The sequence below is a fragment of the Lepeophtheirus salmonis genome, chromosome 7 (assembly GCF_016086655.4).
Source record: "Lepeophtheirus salmonis chromosome 7, UVic_Lsal_1.4, whole genome shotgun sequence".
NCBI lineage: Eukaryota > Metazoa > Arthropoda > Copepoda > Siphonostomatoida > Caligidae > Lepeophtheirus > Lepeophtheirus salmonis.
In genome coordinates, this window is record NC_052137.2 from 3,979,301 (window position 1) to 4,005,286 (window position 25,986).

Genomic DNA, 25,986 nt, shown 5'->3' on the forward strand with positions numbered 1-25,986 from the left:
AAATAAATTATGTGTCTATATTTATAAAGTAATGCTGTTGGTTTGTCTTTTTTATTTGTTGATCGACGCCAAATAAATCAGAGTATTTTCCAGATACTCCGGCTAGTTGTTACAAGATCCAAGAATGAATAAGTTAAAGTTACATAAAGAAAGAAATATGTATGAGGCAACAAAATGCACAAATAGTTTAGCAAAGGAATTGTTGAAATATTAATATACAATTATACTAATAGGCAAGAAATGCAGTGAGATACCTTGAGATACGGGTTTAATTCGTTCCTGTACCGGTGTTTGTAAGTCAAACAATGTATGCCAAAAGAGATAATAATAAAAAAGTTTGGGTTGAAGTGACTCTCTCTGTCCGTTGTCAACTCTCGACCAAGTCTTTTCTAAATAAATAATGTGTATTTTGTGGCCGGGACTGCAGAGTCCGTACAGAAAATGCCCAACTCCAACAACAATTTCTTAACAAAATATATTTAATATTGTATATAATTACTTTTGAGCCATATTTTAATCTCCTTCAGCCTTACTCTGCCAAACTACCCATTGAACTCATTTTGTCGTACCTATGTATATTATTCTCTTTTTTTATGATCCCTCGGTGAAATGCTTATTTCCAAAAGTAATTAAGTCTATAGATTAATTACGTTTCTTCCTGAAATATTATTCCATCATTTTTTGTAATTAACAAGATAAATTAAAAAACAAATATCTTTTTACTCTAATGTGTTTTACAAACCTTTTGTAGAATTTTTTTTTTCTTATCAATGAAATGGTTTAATAACAAAACATATTTTAAGTGGATAGATTATACAAAAAATATACCGGTAAACATATTTTAAATCAAACTTACATAGAGCTGAAAAAGTATTCAGTATTTGGATGTGTTGTAATTTGAAATGTAAAAATATGGCCTCCGGATGTGTAAACTAAAAAAGCAAAAATTTAACATGGTTATTCTGACAACTTGAAAAATATTTTATAGAAGATTACCTATATGTCACTATGCTATATTGAATTAGCTACAAGTGTCTAAAGCAGGTCTGCAAAAAAAAAAGAACTAAAAACAAATATTATTTCATTAACTTATGTCTACTTTTGTCCATAGAAATGGCTGAAAATATTCAATAAAATATATTGCTTTTACCCTTTGAATGGAATTTTTTTGAAAAATTGCTTATACAATATTTTAATAAATACATGTATGGATAATCACTATCAGCAATAAAAACACTATCTATAATATATCATATTAATTTTTTCATATAAAAAAGTGGACTTTTGTCTATGAAAATGGGTAAACATACTCAAAAATATACAGGATGATTGTTTTTTTTTTTTTTTTATTATAAATAAAATATTCTCAGAATGAATTGATTACTGATAAGCAATACGTATACATAGTTAGCTGCAACATACAAGTACCACTAAAAAATAATCTTTGATGTGCAGTTATATATTATTTTCATATACAGATGTGGTCATAAAAACATATTTACCATCGGTTTTTAAAGTTTAAATTATACTCATATTTATTTAAATATTTAGAATCCACAATTGGTTCCCACGGAATTTTGTAGGCTCTCAGATTTCAAATCATATATTAAATGCTCCAGTTGGAGTATATATGTCAATGCAAATAATACAAAGGCAGCATATATTTTATTTGATGGTAGCACAACAGACAAATGCAGGGTCTTCTTTTTTCTATACGTATCAATAATCCCAAATACCATGATTAAAGCTGAATATTACGTCAAATACGTATCTACAATCTCACATGTGAATAATGCTAGATATCTGTCCTTCTACCTGTTGTAAGTTATGGGCTTAATAGATCCTGGCCTTGCTCGTAGAAGGTGCAACATATATTTCTTTAATTCACCTCATTTTCAGTTACTTCCAATCTTCAAAAGACAGCTTTCAAAATTTCATCACAATCTCTTTTTTACTTTGTTAATTTGTTATTTCCAAAACAATGTATCAAAAAAAAATTTGTATTAATATTTGAAACTACTTCTTTACAAGAAAAAATAACGTTTAAAATAAACAATGGCTTGAAAAGTGTTATGGGGACTCTGCCCTTTAAAGGGATTAAAAAAAGCCTATATTAAACGAATGCAACTTTTTTTTTTTTTTGTTAAACCAATGGCTTTTCAGCCCATTGTTCAACTTGAACAGTTGTCTGTGTTATTTGTTTTTTTTAAAGTGAACGGTTGACTTGTATCATGTATCCTGTTTAGGCATAATAATTTTAGTCATCATATGACCTCAAATCATGCTTCTTGTTGCTTAGTTAAATGTTGCTCTCAAAACTGTCATGTCCTCGATAATTCTTGGATATTTGTACGAGATTTAATTTCCCTTTTGGAATGGTTGACGACATATTTATGCTCCTCTTTACGTTTTTGATCAGCTAAACGATCCGTGTATTTTACTTTTACAATGTAGGAAGTATTTTTATTTGACCGTTGCACTAAGATCAAATCAACTACTAATTAAATTTGTTCTGTTCTCATCGGCATCTTTACACCAACTGGAATGTCTAATATACATATATATATTCCATCTGTTGATGATTTTATAAGTTTGCCGAATGATGTATATTTTTGAAAGGATTGAGGCTGGAAGACTGACTAAGCTACTCTATGATCTTAATATGTTTCTTCGTAAGCCACTCATTTGTTTCTTCGGGTTTTGTGTTATTGTCGTCCTGGAAGACCCATTGCATTACTTATTTTCAGTTACCTGCCCAAAGGGAAAACAGTTGTCTCCCAAGATTTGTCGGAAGATTTTACCCCAATGGTTGACGGTGGGAATGGTGTTCTTGGGGGTATACTCAATATTTTTCTATCTCTAAACATACTCTTAATATAAACATTCCATTAAAATAATAGACTGTTATTTTTGAAAGGGATCAAACATTATTTTCTCAGCTGTATAATTTGAAAGCTGATATTCTATACAAGAACGACGGACGGTAATAAATATATTTTTATCTTTAATGATGCTACGTTTTTCAAATGATGTTTGACCTTAGACTTCCTTTTAAATGTTTTCTTGGCTAAAACGGCTGAGCATTCTCTATTTCCTATTTATGTGTTCCAGATTGTGTTATCCTTGCCTACATACATTGATTCTCCTAATTTGTCAGTAGATTTATATTTTTTAGAAGGTGGTAAATTAGTAAATTTATTGCATCCTGGCATTTCTTGAAATGTTGACATTATTAATTAATTATAAATGAATAGATATAACATACATCAAAACTAACGGGTATTCAAGAAAATAACTTTGCGACAGGCCTCTCAAAAACTTTAGAATAGTCATCAAAATCAGAAGAACTATATTCAAGTGGTTGGACATATTCCTCATTTTGATACAATGTGAAATCATCATCTTCTAAATCGGATTACAATGTAACTAACAAAAATGCCTTATTTCTTCAATAGATATTTTTTTCTTGGACATCCTTGCACTTGTTCAGCAAATTGATATTTTTATGTATACAAGGAAGGTACACGATTATTTTCTTGAGTTGTTCATTCTTGTCTGAGCATTTTTGTGCCTGTTTATACATAATTGTTAGAACATAAATATTATATGAATTGATTGGATATGAAATATGATACCCACGTCCGTCGGGATAATATGCACTATATGAGCTAACCGATTACTAATTTTAATTTTGACTATTTGTTTTGTAGTTAAAAAAAGGATTTATAAAAATTAAAGAAATTAAAAAAAAAAAATACATTCAAAAAGTTTCTCACATTTCAAAAGTGATAACCTTGTCGTCCAACGTACTAAAAAAGTTAATTGCTACCCACGACTTTCTATAATTTGTCATAAATATGCATTTCATTTAAACTTTAAAAAAAACGACAATAAATGTTTTTGTTCTACAGCTTATTAAAGTATTTTTTAATTGGAATTACAAAAAATATCAATGTGTCATCCACATATTCGAGCAAAGGAAATTATATTTTTCTAAGAAGAGGTAGGACAATATTAAAAAAATATATATTCTTTTGACTAATCACATCCCCAGTTTTTCAATTGGCATGCAAATAATTGCTACCTTATTTTTATTATAATGAGGACCATTGTACTTGCATTTAGTTTTTTACAAACTTAATTAAATAGATTATTATAATAAATCACTCACACTAGTCACAAATACACATCTTGTCAATTAGTCAGATATTATGTTGTTGTTTTTTTGCCAACCAATTGATGTAAAAATTGCAAGGTCGTATAAAAATATTTTTTGAAAAATAAAACGAAGTAATTTTTCGACAAGAAAAACCATAGGAACAATATATCTATAAAAAATAGTTAAATACTTATTAAATGTTATATATTAAACGCAGTATCAACTTTATTGTATTTTACCAACTTGGATTCAAAGAGTGAAACCAAAACGGCTCCAAATAAGTTGATAATACGTCAATTCAATCTTATTATTGAATAAATCTATCGTAAATAAGCAATATTTGTCTGTGGAAGACTCATTTTGAACAACAAGCGTGCAATGCATCATGTTAAATAGAAATGAAAGTTGCAGTAAAATTTTAAAAATGATTCCTGCTTTATCTTGGTATGAATCTTTGTACACTTTTTTAACGAGATTATAAGTTATAGAGAAAAAAGAAAAAAAAAGATTTATTATTTATGTTGTTGTGTTTGAGTGAGTCAATTTGAATACATAACCTGTTTTAATCTAATAACAGATTGGATCAAAAACAATGCTCTTATTTTTCTGTTTCATGATAGAGCAGCTATTTTTTCTATCGATATGAACAGAAAAACTAAAATTGTCTACAAAATTTGTATTTTTATGAATTTTTTCACTGTATTGTTTAAGATTATTTGTGATTTGAAGACATAATTATTTTATAGGTGCATTATTAACAAGAATGAATAAAGGATGATGAAAATATTTTCTACAATAATGATTCTACAACTTGTCTATTTGTTTTTCTCGTAATCATTCAAAAGTCTCATTCATTTGCATAATTGATATACCATTCCAACAAATTTTAAAACATAAATCTTTCTTTTTAAAAGTTATGTAAGGGCAAAAAAAAAAAATGTTATATATTGTTTTATATTTCCTCAGATTTATTTATTTATAAAATCTTTACAATTAGATAATAGGTAATTATACTACATATGATATTCTTTTAAAGTATTTCTCTCACAAAGGACTTGTACCATTCCTATATATCTCCACTCTCGAATTATTTTTAAATAACTCAATCTGAGGCAATATCCTAAATTTGAATATTCTTTAAACATAGTAAAAAGTATATTTGTTAACCTCAGAGTTTATTTATTATTAAACTAGCTCTTATTAAATTTAAAATGCAATGGTTTATATCCCATTAGTGTTTATTGGGTATTTATCCACCCCGGTTTTCAAACTAGTTTAGACTTTCAATATCTCCATGAATACCTTTTATATTATTTTTTGTTACTGTTAACGTCACTCAAGAAGATCTAAGGAATATACATACATGTCATTTTCTTGATTTTAACTTGAAACAATTAATGTTTAGTTATGTAAAACGTAAAATAATAATGACAACAGCTGCACAAAAAAATTTCTTTAGATTATTTATCCAAAAAAGTAGGCCAGCCATATGATACAAACGATTTTCATCACTTGATATTATTGTGATATACCTATATGAGTGATTTGTTCACTGATTTGTGATTGACATTTTTACCCAAGTTAGTATTATTTTTCTCTTTTAGTATTTATTGCTTTTTTCAATGCAAATACCTTATAAAAACAAATAATCATTGTCATATATATCAACGTATTTAAAATGCAATGATTTTTTAATTTTAAGTTATAGTAATAAAATTAGCTATAAAAAATTTATCTTGTACATTAAATAGAATCAAATGTATGTAATGTTTCCTATTCCTTTTATTAATGAGATAAAAACGAAGAAATAGTAAAGATTATATAAAGATATTGTTATAAAATTTACAAAATAAATGATAAATTTTTATTATTGAATAAGTATTTTAAAAACAGTCATGTATTTAGCTGTAATAAATAAATGAATTATTTGTTTTAAAGTTCCACAAGTATTTAGTGTGGTAAGCCATATAGAGAATGAATTGATGATTTATTAGTTGCAAGTCATTAACATCGAACGGCATTTGTGGTGTGGCAGCATAAAAATTATCTCAAAGAGAAATTTGAATATAATTAGGGCCTGATTGTCAACACCATAGTCTACATCCGTTTTGTTTGTACCAAAGTCTTTTAATGGATTTGCAGCATAAAAACAACAACAAAGGATGTGCAGTTAGATGGGACACCTTCTCACACCATTATAAGAACTCTGGATATTTTTCAAACTCTTAGAATGTGATCTACGTCCAGCCCAGTTCTTGCCTCCTAACTTGCTGGAATTGTACATTTTGGGCTATTTTACCTTGGCAATGATGAGCGGGTTTCGAATTCACAGCACCTACAGATCACTGAAAGTTGGAATAAGATTGTATTTCGTACCTTATCCAGTTGAAGGTCAAGGACGTTTCTAGGAACGTTGTGAACCCCTGGTACAAGCTAAATGTGATTTTATTAATTAAATGTCAAATTGATGTTATAATGTTAATTTTTTGACAATTTAAAAAAATCGGTAATTAAATAAAGCCTCAGGAGCGTTTTTTTTTTTTTTTTTTTTAAAGCTTGCAAACGTTTATATAAATCATTTTTTAGAGTGAAATGTTATATAGAAATATATCAATCAATTATGCTGTTTTTATTCAAATATGTGGGATAATTTTAAATACTCAAAAGTTTTAGATATCATTATAAAGCTTTGTTTGATGTAATATACTTTTATTGGCTCCAAATAAAACAAAATAGAGGGTTATTGGTACGATTTAAAGGTACTAAATTAAAAGTTTTAATGAACATTGCTGAGTTCATTTTTCACAAATTACATGTAAAATATAATTGCCTTTGTTAAACAAATCATCAGGTACACGATATTGGGAAAGAATGATATGGTCTACGGATATATTTTTTTGGATGGCAAAGCGGAGAAATACCAAATTAGGAAAATGAATTATTTTAACCTTTGATTCAATGTAAGCGTATACAAAATAATCAAAGGAGACCATTTAATCCCAAGAATCTCTGAACTTTCTCGTATTACATAACCTCGTAATACATCGTTGTCCGTTTTACAATCAGTAATATTACCGTTCTGTTCTTTTTGACTGCAAGGCCAGACTTTATTTCAATTTTCTCCAAGCATTTTAGAAAAATTTCAACACTTCTAATGAGTTACTACTCCGATTGAGTTAATAATGTAAGGGTCAAATTATCTGCATACAGGTTAATTATCTTCCTTGTCAATCAAAGTCTCATACCAAATACCGTCATATTCCCTATTGATAATATTACTGATTTCTCAATTGCTACATCAAAAAGCAAAGGACAAATCGAGCATATCTGTAGGCAACTTCTCTTCAATTCAATTGATTTACAATTCTACCTCATATAGATATTATTGAAGCTCTATTAAAATTATAGGCCTAAGATATTCTTAACATTTTCATACTACAAATAGGACTGGTAGAGTCAAATACTTCTGAAAAATCAAAAGCTATTACCACACCATACATATGACGTTCATAGACTGATTTTACCCCCTCCCCCAATGTTCCAAACACATCTGTGATTCTTCTCCCACGAAGAAAACTTTTTTGCTTAATAACACCCTTCATAAGTAAAATTGGCTTAATTTGCTTACCTAAAACTCTTGCAATAATATTATTTGATTCATTAAGTGCTATTAGGGGACTCCAATTAATGAAGTTCATTCTGTTATATTTTTTGGAAAAAAATAACTCTTCCCATTTTCAACACTCCTAGAAGACTGCCGTGCATTAACATAGATTTTCCATAAAACGTTAAATACGGCACAATTTCCTACCTTGCCGCCCCATAAAATTTTCTAATTTATCATTCTTTTTTTGTGACGTTGAAGTGTGCTACTTTATGTGCAGTTTGCGTTTCCTCCAAATGTTAATGAGAATATTCATGAAAAGATGAAGATCGTCGTTCTCATCTTTCAATTTTGATTCTAGATTGCTCCAAATGTAGTGAGCTTCATAGTTTTCCTCGCTTACGCCTCTCATTTCCTCGTGTTCTCCTACGACCCTACCATTAAGTGGCTGAGCAATATATACACCACGCGTGTTCTACTACGGCCCTACTTTTAAGGGATTTATACCATACCCTACTGTGTTGTGTTTATATAATAGTCATTAATTAAAATAATTAATAATATTTTTTTTTTTGCAAAATATCACTAATTAATTTACTTTTATTTGCCGATTTATCATATCACTATTATTCAAATTGACTTAAAATATGCATTCACATATTTTAACATTAAAAATATCCTTTTTAGTCCCAAATGTCATTAATGGTAATTTGGGAAATTTCCATACAGCAAAAAACAAAACAAAAAATCACCCTTTGCAAAATCGCTAATTACTTATTATAATGTCAAATAATTATTCACAATTATAAAGTAATATATGTATTTCAATTAAATTTTACATCTAATTGTTGTACAAATTAAACCTCAGGAACCTCTTAATGAAAAAACTCACCTGGTATTACGGACAATGGACCTTACATATCTGATATGATTTTTAAAAATGTTTTAAACAAAATTTTGAATGTGTACTATCATAATAAAACAAAAGTAAGACATTTTATATATATAAATCTTGTTTTATGTCCTCTTGGAAAATGATAAAATATGGTACGTGTTATGTGCCTTGGTTCTAGCGAGTGTGTTAATCAACTTGTTGCCTAATGCCACTTGCAGGAGAAGGTTGTAGTAGCATATTAGCTGTAATTGATATTCTTCAAACATCGGGAAAAAGTTACCTTTTCTCATGTTCAAAGTTATAAAATTGTGACGTTACTTAAAGAAGGCTATTCTCAAAGCAAAATTACTGCAAATATGTCCTGTGGCAAAACAGCAGTTCACACTACCATCATTAATTTTGCAAAATCTGGGATTTATACGAACAAAAATAAATCATGGCGCCCAAGGAAAACGTCCGTGAGAGATGAAACTATGATGAAGAAGACTGTTTCAATATCTCCCACTAGTTGCTAAAAAAAAAAAATCAGTATAATTTTATTTGAATAGGGTACAAATTAAGTGTCACCACTATTTCACGTCGTGTTACTGAACCGGGCATAATTTGTTTTATTTTCTTCAATACATTCCTTTTCTGCATTAAATATATATATAAATCCCAGGTGCCCTTAAACTTTTGCAGATGACTGAACATCAGCTTCTGGAGTTTCTGTTCCTTTGAGACAACTGTGCCGTCTCATATGCTCCAAAGTTGGAATTGAAAACAATAATGATGGGTTGATCTGATTTAATTAGAACGCTAGTGGGAAAAAGATGAACCAAACAAAATTAAATATAAATATAATTGAAATGATTTTCATTCTAAGATTATATAACAGTGATCTGCTAAAATGACAATGTATGAAGTATTCTACTATTATTGTTGATAAAGCAATAAAAATATTGAAATGATGTCATTTTTTTTAAACAAAGAACTAATATTTCTCAATTGTCTTTATAAAATAAGATTTTTTCCATTACATGAAGGGAAAAAAAGTACTCTTTTAAATTTTTTTTATTCATCTGTTCATTCCTGAAAAAAAAAAAAAATCAGTAAAACTGATCATAAGTTCATTTTTTTGACAAAACAAACACATGATCATTTTTGGACCCAATTTATATGTCTATGAAAAACTTTTTTACTGACGAGATGTACATTTTTAGGTATCAGAGATAATATCTATAAGTTAATGAATACATGACGTATACAATTTTATCTCCCAGAATTAACCATGTGTATTCCTGAAGGTTACATAATTAGTTGTAGAGTCATTCAAGTTGCCAATGGCGCACCTTGTGGACAATAAAGTATTATTTATTAAATAAAATTTCAACAAGATCTGAGTATGTTGAGTATATTTGATATGTATCTTTGTTAGTAATTGACACATAATATAGTTTAATAAGTAGTTTGAGACAGATCTATAGAAAATATAAATTAGAAAGCAATTGATGTATTCCAAGGTATGGAGATAAAAAAAATGACAATGAAATCCTTTATTATTATGCAAAAATAAGCTTATTAACACAATTACTTTTTTTCCACCTATTTTGAAAATTGTGTGCTTATAAAAAATGAGTCTTTAAATCGGTATGAGCTATAGGCGGTCCACATACAGTGTCTTCATAGTCCTTTTGGACAAAAAAGAAAAATTTGAGAGAGATATCATAACATGTATTAATAGCAGATTCTGTGTATTTCTACAGAGCTTATAACTTAAAAAGTTCCTTTGACTTCAAAGTATTTTATAAAAAAATACTTTGTATCAAAAGTAGTTAATTTCATATAGGAAATAAATACAAAAACTTTTCTATTTCTTATTGAGTCTTGGAGATCATTTATTATAATTGTAAAAATAAACTTTCTAGTTTTATAAACAGTCTTTGAAATTTTGCAACTCAAACTTATTAAAAATAGTAAATTTGACAAGAAATATCGACTTTGTCATAACAGTTAAAAAAATATTAGTCAAATATAAAATCTTTTTTTTTTAATTTTGGCCAAAAACTCATGTATTTACAAACACGAAAAGTCAAGCAGAGTGATTGATTCCTTTTAAAAAACAAACATTATATCCCTCACGTTTTTCTAAAAGAAATTATATGTGGCAAAAAAAAATAGATTAAATTGTCTGGATATGATAATTTTTGCACGTATTCTCATTTGCATAAATCAAATCGTCTTTAAAATCATTGAGATTAATATTAGTATGTAATACAAAATCAAAAAAACAATGTCTCTGAATGAGTAATTGTTCAAATATGCAAAAACATATGTAAATGTAATAAGCCCCAAAAAACTAAATATTGTCATGTTAAAATTGATGAGCAAAGCTTCAGTAAAATTAATAAATACATTAAATAACATAAAGCAAATTCAAATACTTTACAGTTTTGTGTTTGGTGAAGGTAGGTTCTATATTTAATTAATTTGAATTTTAAAATGGAAGAAAAAAATAAATAAAATTCGATACATTATTCAGTATCACTAAGACTAAGGTGAAAAGGCTGAGGAGGCGGGTTTTTTTTTCCCTTTTTTGCTGTTTATTACTCAATACACTTACAAATACAACAACAAAGTATATTTAGGGTACACAAACTATTGGATCCAGATGCAAACCAAAATTAAACAGATACTACCATCCAATTTCATAAGTATTTTTTCCAAAAATTTTACCTAAATAAAATAGCATCATGTCTAAAGTTACACATTAGTTATAATGCCGAAACCATAAATTACACAATGTTATTACTATTAAAACATAATAATTATTATTATAACATTAAACTTGTCAATATCGATATTCTATCTCACAACCTCTCATCCGAAAATAAACAGAAAAAGGACCAAAATCAGTTAGTAGTTGTGAAATAGAACAGTTTGATTTTCAACTTTTTTCGAATTTTGATTACAGGTAGTGTGAAAAGGTATCATACAGTATGAAAATTATTTATCCAAAATTAAATATGTGCCCGTCGCAATCAAATTATGAGAAAAAAACCAAAACTTTTTACTTTGTATATTCTAAAAAACATTTTTGGTTATTTTACATAAATTAATTTTTATAGACATTTTTTATCCTATAAAAAGTGTTTTAGATGTTTGTTTTTTCTAAAATTGTCCTATGGAACTGAAAAAAAGAAAATAGTTTTAAAAATTGGATAATCTGCGTTTATTCAACATCCTATTTTACATTTTCTGAAGGAAAAATTAAATTTTTCTAATTTTATTCTCTCTTTTTGCTGCATAGGATAGCTTTAGAAAAAAACTTAATTAATGTATTTTATAGGTGAGAACAATTTATATCGTCATTAATTCATGTTAAATAAGGATTAATGATTTATTTTAATCTCTATTGACAAAGTAAATAAATTTTGTCTCATTTCAAACATTAAAGTAGATGTGCTGACTAAAAAAATATTGTACGCAAATATATGGTTTGTTTTCATACTTTTCAAAACTATTTGTAATCGAAATTCCAAAAAAAATTCCAAAAAAATCCAGCTTATTGTCCCATTCTTCCAACTTTTGAATTATTATTCAATAATAGTTTTTAACTGCTCATAGCTTTATACAAACAAGTTTCTATCGTGATCAATCGATGTTAAGAGTCCTCATTAAAGTATAATAAGAATCAACTTAGCCTGTTTATAGCCAAATAAAGCATACATTTTTTAGTTTGTGAGCACGGTGTTACTTTGATAACACAAAAATATACTATTTATTTACTTGTCAGTTGTCGATATTTGAGCTTCTTTTCTCCAAATCAGTGCTCTCAATGTTGATTGATTTCATTATACTTACCTCCTTTTAAACTGTGAACAATTATCAACAATCATCGAACAATAGTTCCATAGTTTGTAAGAATACCAAATAATTTGTAACCTTATTTTCTGATTCTTCTATGGAGAAAAATTGCGTAGTACAATTAAGATCACAGCGCTTGAGGTAACATCGTGTGAGTGTACGTTCGATATAGATACTATATTTTGGTTATAACCAGGATCTTAAGTTTTTTTGATATATTTATAGCCATTTGATCGACTTATTACAAAGTTGTCAACTTTTGTAGTAAAAATATCAACTTTGAGCCTCAAACATGGGGTAACACCATGTTATTGAAAATGCTTTATATTTGTTTTCAACATATATTGTAATGAAATAATTTAGTTAAAATTACTCACTTTCATTGAGTCAGCATGTGATAAATTAGGAGATGTTGATTACAACCAAGAGGAGCAGGGGTGTACCGTAGTAATGGCTCAGTTAAGGCTTGTATAATTCCTAAATATGAAACCTATAATCGGTCCGTTCCCTCTTACTGGTCTTTGATAAACGTTCCAAATGCATTCTATACGGCATATTTTTTATTGATTTGCTATGCAAGTTAACCAAAGGTACATATGCGTTGTAGTTATTTTTAGTTTGTTTAGATGCTACAGCTTAATACACCTACACTATCTTGCCGATTATGGTGTTTTTCTACTTTATTCATGACATATTTAAGTTGTGGAGTAAAACTTGAAATACAAAAATTGGTTCTCATTATTTAATTTAGGCGTAATTGAATTACTTATCTGTATATATACAAAATAGAGTTTGAGTTGGTGTGTTTCCTTTATGGGTGTACATCCGTGGAATCTAGGAGGCTGAATTTTTGCAATGGCGCCTCTTTTGAACCATGTCAGGTTATGACAGGAGGGGGGATATTAGGTGGGGCATATTGTATACATTTAACCCAATTATTTTTTTATGGGCTTTATTCCACAAAAATATATATCCAATATTCATAAAATCATGAAAAATAATTTAAGAGGGAACGTCAAAATAAAGATTATGAATGAATATTATAGTTTAAAATTATCCCGATAAGCTTACCTTGCCAATTTAAATCCTTTGAAACATAAAACGATAAAAAATATTGAAGGAGCAAAAATGTAAAAAATGCGATGTAAAAAAATGTATTTCCAATGAAATTTGAGATTTGTAAATTAAATAAGGTAGTTAAAATGGATTCTGGAAATTTGTTTGCATATAAATTTGACACAGATGAATTAATGGTTAACGGAAATATTTGTCACTTTCTAAATAATTTTCAATTTTGTATGAAAAATTCAGAAATACAATGAATTTTGGACGCAAAATTTTTATCTCAAATAATAAGGTATTTTCAATTTCTAAAACATTTTGTATATATAATTTTTGCAATATTTACAAAAATGAACAACTTACAAAATAAAAAATATTTTGGATTGCAAATTTATTCAGCTCAATTTCTTCTATCACAAGTACCACGAATTTATTCGATAATATTTAGGTCAAAAAAACTCATTTTTGAAAAAAATCGTAACATTTCAAAACCTCAGAATCCTTGAGTTACTTCTAAATTTGTCAAAAACTGTTCAAAATTTATTTACGATGTCTTTTATCCAAAAGGAAAAACTTCCCCCCCCCCCAAGCTCAACATTGTTCAAATTTAAAAAATAAGCTCCACCCTAAAGTACATATAAATATTTTACTTTTAATTTATATATAGATTGTATTATTAAATGTTCCTCTTACGCAAGGTTGTTAATTGGGTTACAAATCCGGTTGTACTTTTGTTTTTGTGCATTTAATATGATACACTATATTTTAAGATATTTTTTGCTTCAACAAAATAACAATCTTTATCAAAAAAATATTACTTCATATATTTTTATATACTACCAATAATTGCTAGACATATTTGAGTCAATTATTGGTTTTTTATTCAAATTACTGGATTAAGATAAGATACCCAAATATTATAGCTATAGTTGATCACATTTATTTGATTAATGAAGCGTATATTATCCCTCATCTGACCTCATTTTATTATGTGACAATGATTTTTTTCTACTTAAATTGCAATTTGCAACGTACCCAAAGTATTAATATAAATAATTTACTAAAAGAAATTGAAGAATATTTATTAAAAAATACAGATGTAATCTAAACTTAATTTTGAGTAATGTCGTTCTAGCTTGCTTTTGTGTCCAAAGGGCCACAAACATATATAATGATTCAACTCATTAGCAATCCGGGACAAAAATCTAAAAAAATAAATTTTTCTATATATATATTTTCTTCATAAATATAAATAACCTAACTTTTATTATATACACTTCAGTAAATTAAAGGCTAAATGTTACCATATCTAGGAGAAATAGAAATAATGAAAGAAATTTAGCTATAACCTAACACAGTAGTGCTTAATTGGGACTTCTTGATGCCCCTTTGCTCCAGACTAATTTTCAACTTTTATAATGACGTGCCCCCTTTATTTTTCACATATATTAAGTTGGTATAAAAAATGTCATTGATAATAAAATTAATAAACTTAACAAAATATGTCTTTTGATATTTTGTTAAGTTTTTTTTTTAAATTAGTTAATTTATTAGCATATTAATAAATTTAAATATAATACATTTATTGTACTTTCCATATCAAATAATGTGTTTTTTCTCTGTAGAGTAAATGCTGTTTATTAATAAATCGAAAAAAAAAAGTTTGACTTTGTAAAATAATAACATTTTAAAAAGAAAATCGATTTTCGTATATCTTTTAAAAAAATTCTTTTTATAGGAAATCCTTTCTTTGAACACAAGAAACATTTTTTTTAAATACTGATTCTTAAAACTGATACATAGAAGAATTTTACTCATTTATTTTTCCAATAATGATGAAATATTTAGTATGTTATAAGAATTTATATGGATTTTAATGAAAATCAAAATGCTATTAAGTAAACTTTAAGGTACAGAAAGTTTGCATTTTTTTTTTCTTCTCAATACGTAATGTGTATCTAGGTTTGTAAATCGTAAGTATTTTACGGTTAAAAAAAAAACCCAGAAAATTAAAGTGTACATTTTGACCATTAAAGAATGTTCAGAAGAAGAGCAATCTAACTGCCATAACGTTTTATTAGATTAACTGCGATTAATTATTAATAAAGAACAAAAAAACAACCACAAAACCACTCCTTATCAAGCAAGGGCAAAAATTACTTAATTGTCGATCTTCAATCCTATTCTGGATTCAACAGGGTTGTACGCTTATAACTCGGACACAAACCCTTAATGTTATTCTCCATGATTCCTGAGCACACACTCTTGTGATTAAAATTTATAATTAGGTGTTTATATTTTTATATTTTCGTGTTTCTTTGTGCTTTTGGTTGTCAAAAGTGTGGATATAGATTATTTTGGTTGATAACATTAGGGAACGGTGCCTCATGGTTCTTAACCCTTCCTTCGTGAACTGGAATTTTCTGCACCAAATTTCGATAAAATTGTTTTAAATCTGTTTAAAATAGAATTTAACCCTGGAAACAGCATTAATATGCTTCTGAAACATCTTTCAAAATAAATGTAGTTTTTTTTTGCTGGAAAATTGTATTTTCTTGGAACTATTCGCAAAGATTGAAATTTTTAATCAAGGTTTGGTATCCTAGATAATTTTGTATCTTTTAAGTCGTTCTTTTGGTTTGTTTATTTATGATATACGGTCTGCTATAAATATAATATCAGTTTTTATCCCATATATCAAACTCAATCTCATCAAAATTAATGAATAGATGTTTAGTATCAAAAGTTAGCAAAATGTAATTTATATTCAATAGCAGTCTTTGTCAAAAATGAAATTATTATATTTGAACAATAATAATAACAAATTATATCTTATTAATGCCCAAATATAATGTTTTGAGGATTCATTAACGTATTTTTGAGTCATTGTCCACTATGTATCAAGAAATTAATTCGCTTATTATTTGGGTTAGCGTTTAACCCAAGTTGAGGATCTACGTCAAAAAAAGAATGTACACTAACAGAGGCTGAAAGATGTAAGAATTGCCTATTTTGTAGTTTTTGTCATAGTTTTCTATAAAAATATTTGTAATTTGATTAGTTTTGTTATTTACATTATTGGTATAATATTAAGTATATTAATAATATATATATACCTACTAGAATATACACGTATTTTATTTTATTAACACATGCTAAGTCAAACTCGCAAATTCTTTTCCTAATTCCCTTTCTTAAATAGTTTTTAATATATGTATATTCCCTCCTATTTTGGTTTTGGATTTTTAATTTTGTTAGTATATTTTCGAATTTAAAACTCATACCTTCAAAAAACCTTAGAGACACAGGAAATTGATCTTGATTTTTTTTTTAAATTCAACTTATGTGCGATAACACAAACTTTCCCTCCAGGGCCCAGGAATCTGGTCTGATCAGAATTTAACATGATTATGAGTATGTAACTCATAATTTTGAAAAACTCTATTTTTTATGTTGAAAGTCTGGATCTGTCTCTGTTTGTGAAATATATACCCTGGTTATGCGTTTTCATTAGCAGAAGAACATAAAAACCAGCACTAACTATCATATTACATTATGGTAGATGTATAAAGTAGGGCCATGCAGTTGCTTTTGAAGTCAAAAATCCTTTACATAATGAGCTTAACCTAATTTTGGTACTGGATCGAAGTAAGTAGAACATAAATACAAAAGTATAGCAAATTTAGTTAAATTTTACATCCTGAACAATTTAAATTTATAAACACTTAAGACTTTTTTGTTGTGCGTTATTTTTAAAATATATAATTTCATAAAATGCCAAAAAAAAAGGATTGCAATTTTTTATAATTTTTTTGTGACTCTAATTTCTTTGATAGTAAAGTTCAATAAGAGATGGGTAAGAGATATACCGTTTATTAAAAAAATAGACAGCATTAAACTTCAGTACAGAAAATAAAAAAGGGACAAACTCTCTTTCGTTTTTTCTTACTAAATATCCTTTCTTTTTTTTCAAAATATAAATTTATAATGTAAATATTGTATTTATATTTAATATACACAGAAAATAACTGCATTTACAGTGTTACTGTTCCCCAAATTTATAAATCATCGTCAGAATGGGATGGCCCTTTCTATATTATTTCAATAACGCCAGTAGAACAGATATATATACACAGTTACTAGTACATTCTATATTGCTTAAGTATTCCATTCTTAGTCATTGGTCAATATTTGGGTATTGGGTAAAAGTAAACTTCAGCCTAAGTCCTTATTTTCTTGTGTACTGGACTAGCTACTTAATCTGTAAGCTAAGCTTCTGATACTCGTTCGGATATTTAACTTAAGACTCCAAGTCCCAAGCATATCAAAATAACGGGACCCATACTCACAACATGAAATCTAGTTTAGCTATCTTATATGTGAAACTGGAAGAAATGAAGGAGAGAGCATATAAGATTATTTACCAATAAATATGGATAGCTGTGAACTTTTTTTTTAATTCAAATTATCTTGTCATTTATTCTGCTAAACATAATATTGAATCATTAGAGTTGACAAAAAAAATTTATGACGGTTAAAAACCCTTAAGAAGAAAATATATAACATAAATAAAAATATTAATTAATATTCAATTTATGAAATGATTATATATCCCTCCTTTGCCCTCTTCAATATATATACATATAACATATAAAAACCGGTAGATCTGATAAGAACCTACCACGTGACTGATGAGAAGGGAGGATATCCACCCAGTTTTTATAATTAATGATCTATCAACAACATTGTTCAAAACGGTAGACCCACCCTCAGTTGTCCGTCAATGAAATCCTTTAGTCCTATCGTCTTTATTATAGAGGCCACCGTCCGGGTGAAGTATAAAATGCAGATAACTTTTGTGATGACTCCGTCAGCCTTTAAGTGAAACTATGTTGGTCGTGCTGTATTATCAAAAGCCTTGTAATCTTACAATTACTAAGAAAGGGTTCAATCTATGTCCAAAGAATATGATCATTTAAAAAATTGAACGCTAAAAATAGAATTAACGGCCTAAAAATCAAACATTTGCAAGAAAAACTTGAAATAATATCACTTTTAAGAAGATCGATAAAACCTGCGAAAATTGACTTAGCCAGAGAATCCAAAATATACTTTAAATGACTTGAATTTATCACTGTTTATTGACGAAGATTCCCAGTCTTTTTTTCTTTTCTTTTTTTGACATGAAAAGGCTATAAAAATGACTTGTAAAAGCCGATAGAAAAATGGAAATTGCTCCTTGCTTCTTCATAAACAAAGATGAAATCCATAACTTGTTAGTCGTTAATTATAGAGCATAAAGAGGGGTGAATATAGAGCCAGACTTGTAGGACCAAGGCTTACAATACATCCATCAGGTCGTTGAGAACAATAGATATTCCCTTCCAAATCAACGAAAATAGAAAGCAAGAAAAAAGTAGTTACAATTTAAAAATGACGAATTATCTATTTGTGTGTGTAAAGTATTTATTAATTCAATTATAATTATAAATATATATTATTATATGATATGGAGATAATAATTAGTAGAAAAGAAAATAACTAAATAAGAAAACTATTGTTTTTTTATTTTATTCTCTCGACTGAAACTTAAGAATGGCTTATTTATTTAATTAACAGATTTAGGTAAGATCACTTTTTGTATGCTACAATCAAGGATAGTAGAGTGACAAAAAAAAATTATGAAATAACATAATCTATTGTTATCAAAAACACATTTAAAATTTTTTTTTTTTAAACAACGTATAACAAAAATGGTTTGCTTCATAATTGCAATAAGAGGTAAACGTTAACCAAATTTGCTAAAATAATAAAATTGGTCTTTTTTTTACATAATTGCATTACAAAAATGAGGGTCGGCTGATTATGATCATTTTGGGACAACGGCATCACCCTTATATCTACAATATTATAGTTATATGTCCACCGATAAAAATGGATAAATTATTTATTTCAAAAACAGAGACAAATTCATACTTTAGATATTAAAATAAAAGTTTGTTCATGATCTTGAGTAGAGTACTTAAGGTCAAGTTTTATTCACATCAGACCAGATTCCTTGGCTCTGGAGGGCAAGTTTAATTCTAAGTTGATATTTTTCATAAAACAAGATCGATTCCCCGTGTATCAAAGTTTTTTTTTTAAAAGGTATGGGTTGTCGAATCGAAAATGCAAAAAAAAAAAAATAATACGAAAAAATAATTATTGTGCAAGCGGAAAATGGAGAATGTTTATTAAATACAAATTGAAAAAGAAAATTAGGAAGTGGATTACCGAGTTAGTCTTATTAAGTATCTTCATTATGATTAAAAGAGGAACATATTTCTAATTATTATGCTGACGATCAACAAGTTTTAATCAATACTGGAATTATTCAAAGGATTACTAAAATTTCTAATTATAACTTCAAACAAAGATTTTTTTTAAATATTTGAATGAAAGACGGAAGTCCTAAGAATATTTTAATAAAAGAAGTAGTCAATATGTGCCTTCAACAGTCATGTAAACAAACAAAAATCAAAGACAGTATATTGTAAACAGACTTATATTTTACATTTTCCTTCTGAATTTTTAGTTCAATCCTTTGTATTAAATAAAATTTGTAAAAAATATATAAGTTTATGGTACTCTAAATTTGGAAGATTTTTATTTTTCCCCATATTGGAATTTAATTTGATTCAAACCGTGTATTTCCCTTTTGAAATTTATTGTGGTTACTTATAGATAAACAAATTGTAGAGACTTTAAAGCTCTTTTACTACAGTTAATTATCAATTCATTTTGCTCCAATTTTGACATATCTCTTTTATTTTTACCAAAAGGAATAATTAGAACTTTTAAACTTGTACGCCCGTATGTGACTAATTTGTAATATTATCTAAATATACCTTAATCACGAATTAATAAAAAAGTAGAGATAAAAAAGTAAACAAGGCAGCTAGAAAATATACTTTGTTTACATTTTATGTTAGTGTTGCATCAGAAAAGTGCGCCACTTTTCAGTAAAATTAATCACTTAGATTTTGCATTTCTGTGGATTTCGTATATCCTTAAAACTGTTTCATTTTATACGAAGGACATAATTGTCGACAATCTAAATAGTAGTAAATTATAATGCATGTTAATGAAAGTATCTACTGGCTCGTTCAGGTAACCCCTGACTTTCTTTAACTGCATCCCGAACAATACAGAAAGTATCAATCTCGGTTATTTCAATTTTAATGTATTGAGCGTTTAATTAAACTCTTAACTCATAATAATTATTTACGATAAAATAAACCCGGAAAAACACTATCATCGAATTGGCTTGTTAGGGGCATATCTTAGGGTACATCAAGAAGATGTTTGGGTATCCAAAGAGCACAGACTACAATTTCTACAGCCACTGGAGTGAGGAGGGGGTATATTAAAGAAAAACCCAAAATACCCGGAATGGTTAAAAGTGCACTCCCATACTCCTCATAGGCATGTAAGTTCCTTGAAGTCTGGGATTCCAATTCACATTAAAAAACACAAAGTAACCCGTACAACAGTCTCCACGGGCATCAACACTGAGTTGAGAATGAAATCAATCAACCTCTACAAAAGATCTATCCGTACACACAAAGTGAAGTCCACAAAGGCTGCCCACGGAAGAAAATTGCTGAATAATTTGAATTCCTATGATAACCGATTCATCTTTTATTCAGATGTGAAACAATATACTGTCGACAGATCCCACAACATCCAGAAAACAGAGGGTTGTCTACAGAGAGATCAAATGTTCCCAACGTTGTTAAAACCAAGTTTCCAGAAAGAATAATTAGCCTTGGGGTCATTAGAAGTAAGATGGTCATGCCTCCCATCTTATTTTACCCAAAAGAGAGGGTTCGTGCCGATGGGTATTGTCATCTTCTGCTTAACCCTGTGATACCTTAAATGAAAGCTGAGGCTAATGAGGTCGAAATCTATTTTCAAATTGAATGATTTATTTCTTTTTTAATTATTTGAACTTTAAAAAAAGTTTCAAACCTTTAATTGCTTCCCTTATTGATCAGTATGGAGTTAAAGATGGCCTGGATTTATCTGATCGATTATGTAAAACATATTTATAACACATTATAATTTAAACTAAGGCAAATACAACAGTTTTTATCAGTGTGACTTTTTTATCATGTCCTTTCTAACAACTCTCATTTTTACTTTTAATGATGTACATTTTTCCAGATAGTCCGAAAAATTAATAATAACTGTAATTTAATGCCTTATATACATACATGTTTAAATTATTAAAATAACCATGAATTTAAAACTTAATTCAGAGTATTAACAATTAATAGAATTATTTTTCCCAAAAATAGTTTATTAAAAACCACTTTATTACTTTCTAAATGTATTAATAATTACTTGATACTAACTCAAAAGTTATTTAATAAACATCTATAATCCAATAAAAATATGTCCACAACAGAAGATTAATTGTTTACATGTATTAATTCTAAGAAAATGCAGTATTACATTTTTTCTTACACGCATGGTTAATCTTCTTTATTTGATATTAAAAATGTAATTTTCCGCTTTAATGTAAAGTGTCATGAATTGACATATGTGCATTGCATTTATTTTATTTAAGTTTTAATGGTGAGATTGTCTCTATGTGTGTACGGGAATCACTGCCAAACCAATCGATAGATTTTGCCATAATGTTTCATGTAGCTTTTTAAGGCTCCTAAGAATATTTTGCTAACTATTTTTTGCCTTTTAAGGCCGTCGTAGTCTTACATCAGCATATTAAAAACAAAAAATGTTTCACTAACAAACGACTCCTTCATATTAAACAACTCATAAAGACCGTATAATCTTAAAAATTATTTCAGTGTATTTATTTTCCATGCTATTTTTAACGGGGATTATAAGGTTTATAGAAGAAAAAAGGGAAGAGTAAATACGAAAAAGGACCCATAATATGAAAATTGAGTGAAAGGCAGTTCAATTTGAAATTTTTTTGCCCTAAACCTTATAATATTTTAAAAAATATCCCACAAAATCATATACCAACATACATCAAAATATTCCTTAAAATTATATGGTATTTACGTTTAAAATGCACCTATATTATGAATTTTGGAACCATCAGTCTCAATGACAGACTCCAACCAACTCTGGAACCTCTTGCACACATTGGCAACGTAGTTATTTTTCAAGATCCTCCACTGCTGGTTAATTGAGGTCTTCAGGGCATCAATATTTGCAGTCCTTTTTCTAAATTTTCTACCAAATGGAATAATTTGGTTGATTCAGATCTGGACTCTGAGGGGCCAAAGTTTCTTGGACCAAAAATTACATTGGTACCCATCCACTTTAATACAATAATAGCAGTATGGGCCGGAGCCTTATCGTGCTGAAATAAGTACGTGGCCTTGTTGGACTTCTTTATTGTTCTTGGTGATCTATGGGATCATATTTTCATTCAACACCATGAAGTAGTCGGCCACAGATAACCAGTATTTAACAGAAAACTAAATTGGAGGCATTTTTTCTCCTATTGATGCCACAACCACCAACATCATCAAAGAGGCCGGATGTTTGGTCTAGGTGAATGTCCTGATGCTGTTGTCAGCCTTGCCAAAGCATACCCCCCAATCATTTTGCTTGTCGTACACAGATTCAACTGTAAAGGTTTTGTCATCGGAGAAAATTATTACTGGGGTGTTGTTGTGCTTCAGATCATTCAAGAGTTGTTGAGATCTGCTGAAGACGGAGTTCTTTTTGACATTTTGACAGGAGTGACCTCTTGATCCTTCCAAGAAACCTTCATACAGCCTTTCTGATGGCCTTGCCAACAGTAGTCGATGCACCTTCTTCTTTTTGGCGTCCTCTGATATCTTCATTGTTGGGTTGACCTTAAAGACCTACACGATGTCTTAAGGGTTTACTTTGATGGTTCTTCCACTATTGGGTCTGTCTTCTTCATTATCCAAATGATGTCTAATCCAATAGACTATGGCCTTGCTAATGTGTTAGGCCTTCATGATGTCTGAGCTGGTCCTCCCAGCGTATATAAAATTGCTAAAGACGGATCTTCTTGCCTCCATTGCGAAATATACATAATTTTTGTTCACAACATGTACATTAATTAAAATCGAAGTTATTCAAAATAATCGGGGCTTTCTGATTTAATCAACTAGACCTATTCAAATCTGTATTTTTAGAAGGTCTCATTACTTTTTTTTCACGGTAGTAGAAAGATTTGACCTTGCGAGGTATTTCAAATTGAGTATGTATTTGTATCAATCAACACGTTGAGCATTTTTCATCTGTTTTTTTTATTAATTCATTTTGGAACAGGTCTACAATGTACTTTTTTATAGAACCAAATTCGTTCAATCCACTAAAAGTTATAACGGGCACAGATAGGTATACAAAATGGTCCATTAAAATCTGAACACGTTGAATTTTAAAATTTAACAAGATATAATTTTCTAATGAACATTATAACTTCAACCTAATTAAAACTATAAATATAGTTGTGTCCAAGGTATCTTAATCATAAAAGTAGCTTTCCTTACCGGCAATGATGGCTTCCATGCGATAGGCCTGACACTCTAAATGGATGTAGTCTTCTGTCATGGTGTCCCAGTACTGACTGACAGTGGAATTTAGATCCTTGGTGCTTAGACCAAAGTAACTGCAGCCATACTCTTGACATACAATCAATCGTTGTATAAGAAGGGGTAATCATCATGGCTGTAGGAAGCCTAAATGACAAAAAATAATTTAAAAAACTCATTCCAAAATGTTTTTCAAAGGAGGAGATGGGTTTCTTTCATTGCTGATGTCAAAAGTTACCTCTCCAGCAAGCTCTATCAACATTCTGGATTGAAACCTCGAAATCTCTTTCATGGACCCATATGGTATTGAGGGAATTACCCTGGGGTTTTTTCTTTAACTCCTCAGGGTCCAGTTTGGCCTAATGGACCTTCTTTCTTTCACACGTTTCTTACTTATTGACGACAAGAACAGTGGTCCTAGACACGTCCAACAACTTGGAGTGCGCGAATGGAAATTCGTCAATTACGTTCAAGTGTTATTTTCACGGCTAGCACGTAAACTAAATAGCTTCAATTGTTTTTTTGTTACAAAGCACATGTACTTTAATAATAATAATATGAATTAATTTCAATCACTCAACCTTAATTAATTATTAAAATAGTAAGATTATCAAATTTCAATGGACCACATATGAGGATTTTCAGTGTGATACATAACATTAGTTCATACATAATTAACTCTGTTTATATCAAGAACAAATATATTTTTTTTAAAAGTATGTCAGTTGTGATTATAATGTCATTAAATATCCCATTTAAAAACTATTAAACTATAAACGTCATATAAAGAAAATTAGTGAATAAAAAAAATTATCAAACAATATAATTTAGCATATATTTTATTACTCATTTCATTAAAACTACAAAAAAAGTCACTGGAAATTCATCAATCAAAGAGATGAAGATATAATTAATAATGAAAAAACAAAATGAAAAGGAAAAAGTCAACTGATTTTTCTTTTCTAATGTTGAAAGTGTTATTTTTATCTACTTTGTACTCATTCGAAGTATTATTTTACAAGGCCAATAGTGTATCATTGTTTTTTTTTGGCCCCTTGAATAACTCCTACAGGTAAAAATCCGCTTAATTAAAGTGTGTTGTGGGCTTCAAAATTTACACATTGGGAAATCCAACATAAATTATACTTCACTTGCATATTTATGATGAATTCAAAATAGATATTTTTAATATAAAACGTCATATAAGTTGTTCTATTTAATAATCATTGAAAAAAACCTTCTTCATTTACTTCATAAGAAAGTATAATATGATTTTCTGAAGGCCATTATGCACCCTTTCGTTTAACAATCATAAATTGTCCTTATAATCTGATTTTTGGACAAATACGTAACCATACATCACTTACAAAGAATACATATTTTCAATGAGGACTTGATCATTCGAAATATTTTGACAACTCTCCTCCTTAATCAACAATTCACAAACTAAAAGGCATTACAGATTATAGTGACTTTTTTGGACACTGCATATAGCAAACACGTTTTACCTATATTAATATAAATTAATTATCCTTTTTGGGTAAAGCCTGGTAAAACGTAAAGAAAATAAAAGTTTAAGAATTAAAAAAAAGGAAAAAGGCGTTTGTTAATTTTTCTTATTAGCTCAATAGCTATCAAAAAATAAATTATTTGCAATTATAAGTTATGTTGTTTACGAACTGCTATCCAAAAAGGATATTTTAGATTTTAAACCATAATGACGAAACAAAGTTCTCATTTAAAATTTATAAGCTTAAAGTCAGTGTTATAAGTGAAAGCAAATCTATTTATATGTTTAAAACTGTATATTAAACTTTGTTAAAACGTAATA

General features: G+C 28.5%; 1 long non-coding RNA gene across 1 annotated transcript; it reads right to left on the reverse strand.

Annotated features, from left to right (window-relative positions):
• Window positions 1-451: 451 nt before the first annotated feature.
• LOC139906071 (uncharacterized) lies at window positions 452-13,022 on the reverse strand. Its single transcript, XR_011781293.1, has 3 exons — window positions 12,882-13,022; window positions 857-932; window positions 452-658 (listed from the first exon to the last, which is right to left on the reverse strand). It is a non-coding gene; the product is annotated as an uncharacterized lncRNA (long non-coding RNA).
• Window positions 13,023-25,986: the final 12,964 nt, after the last annotated feature.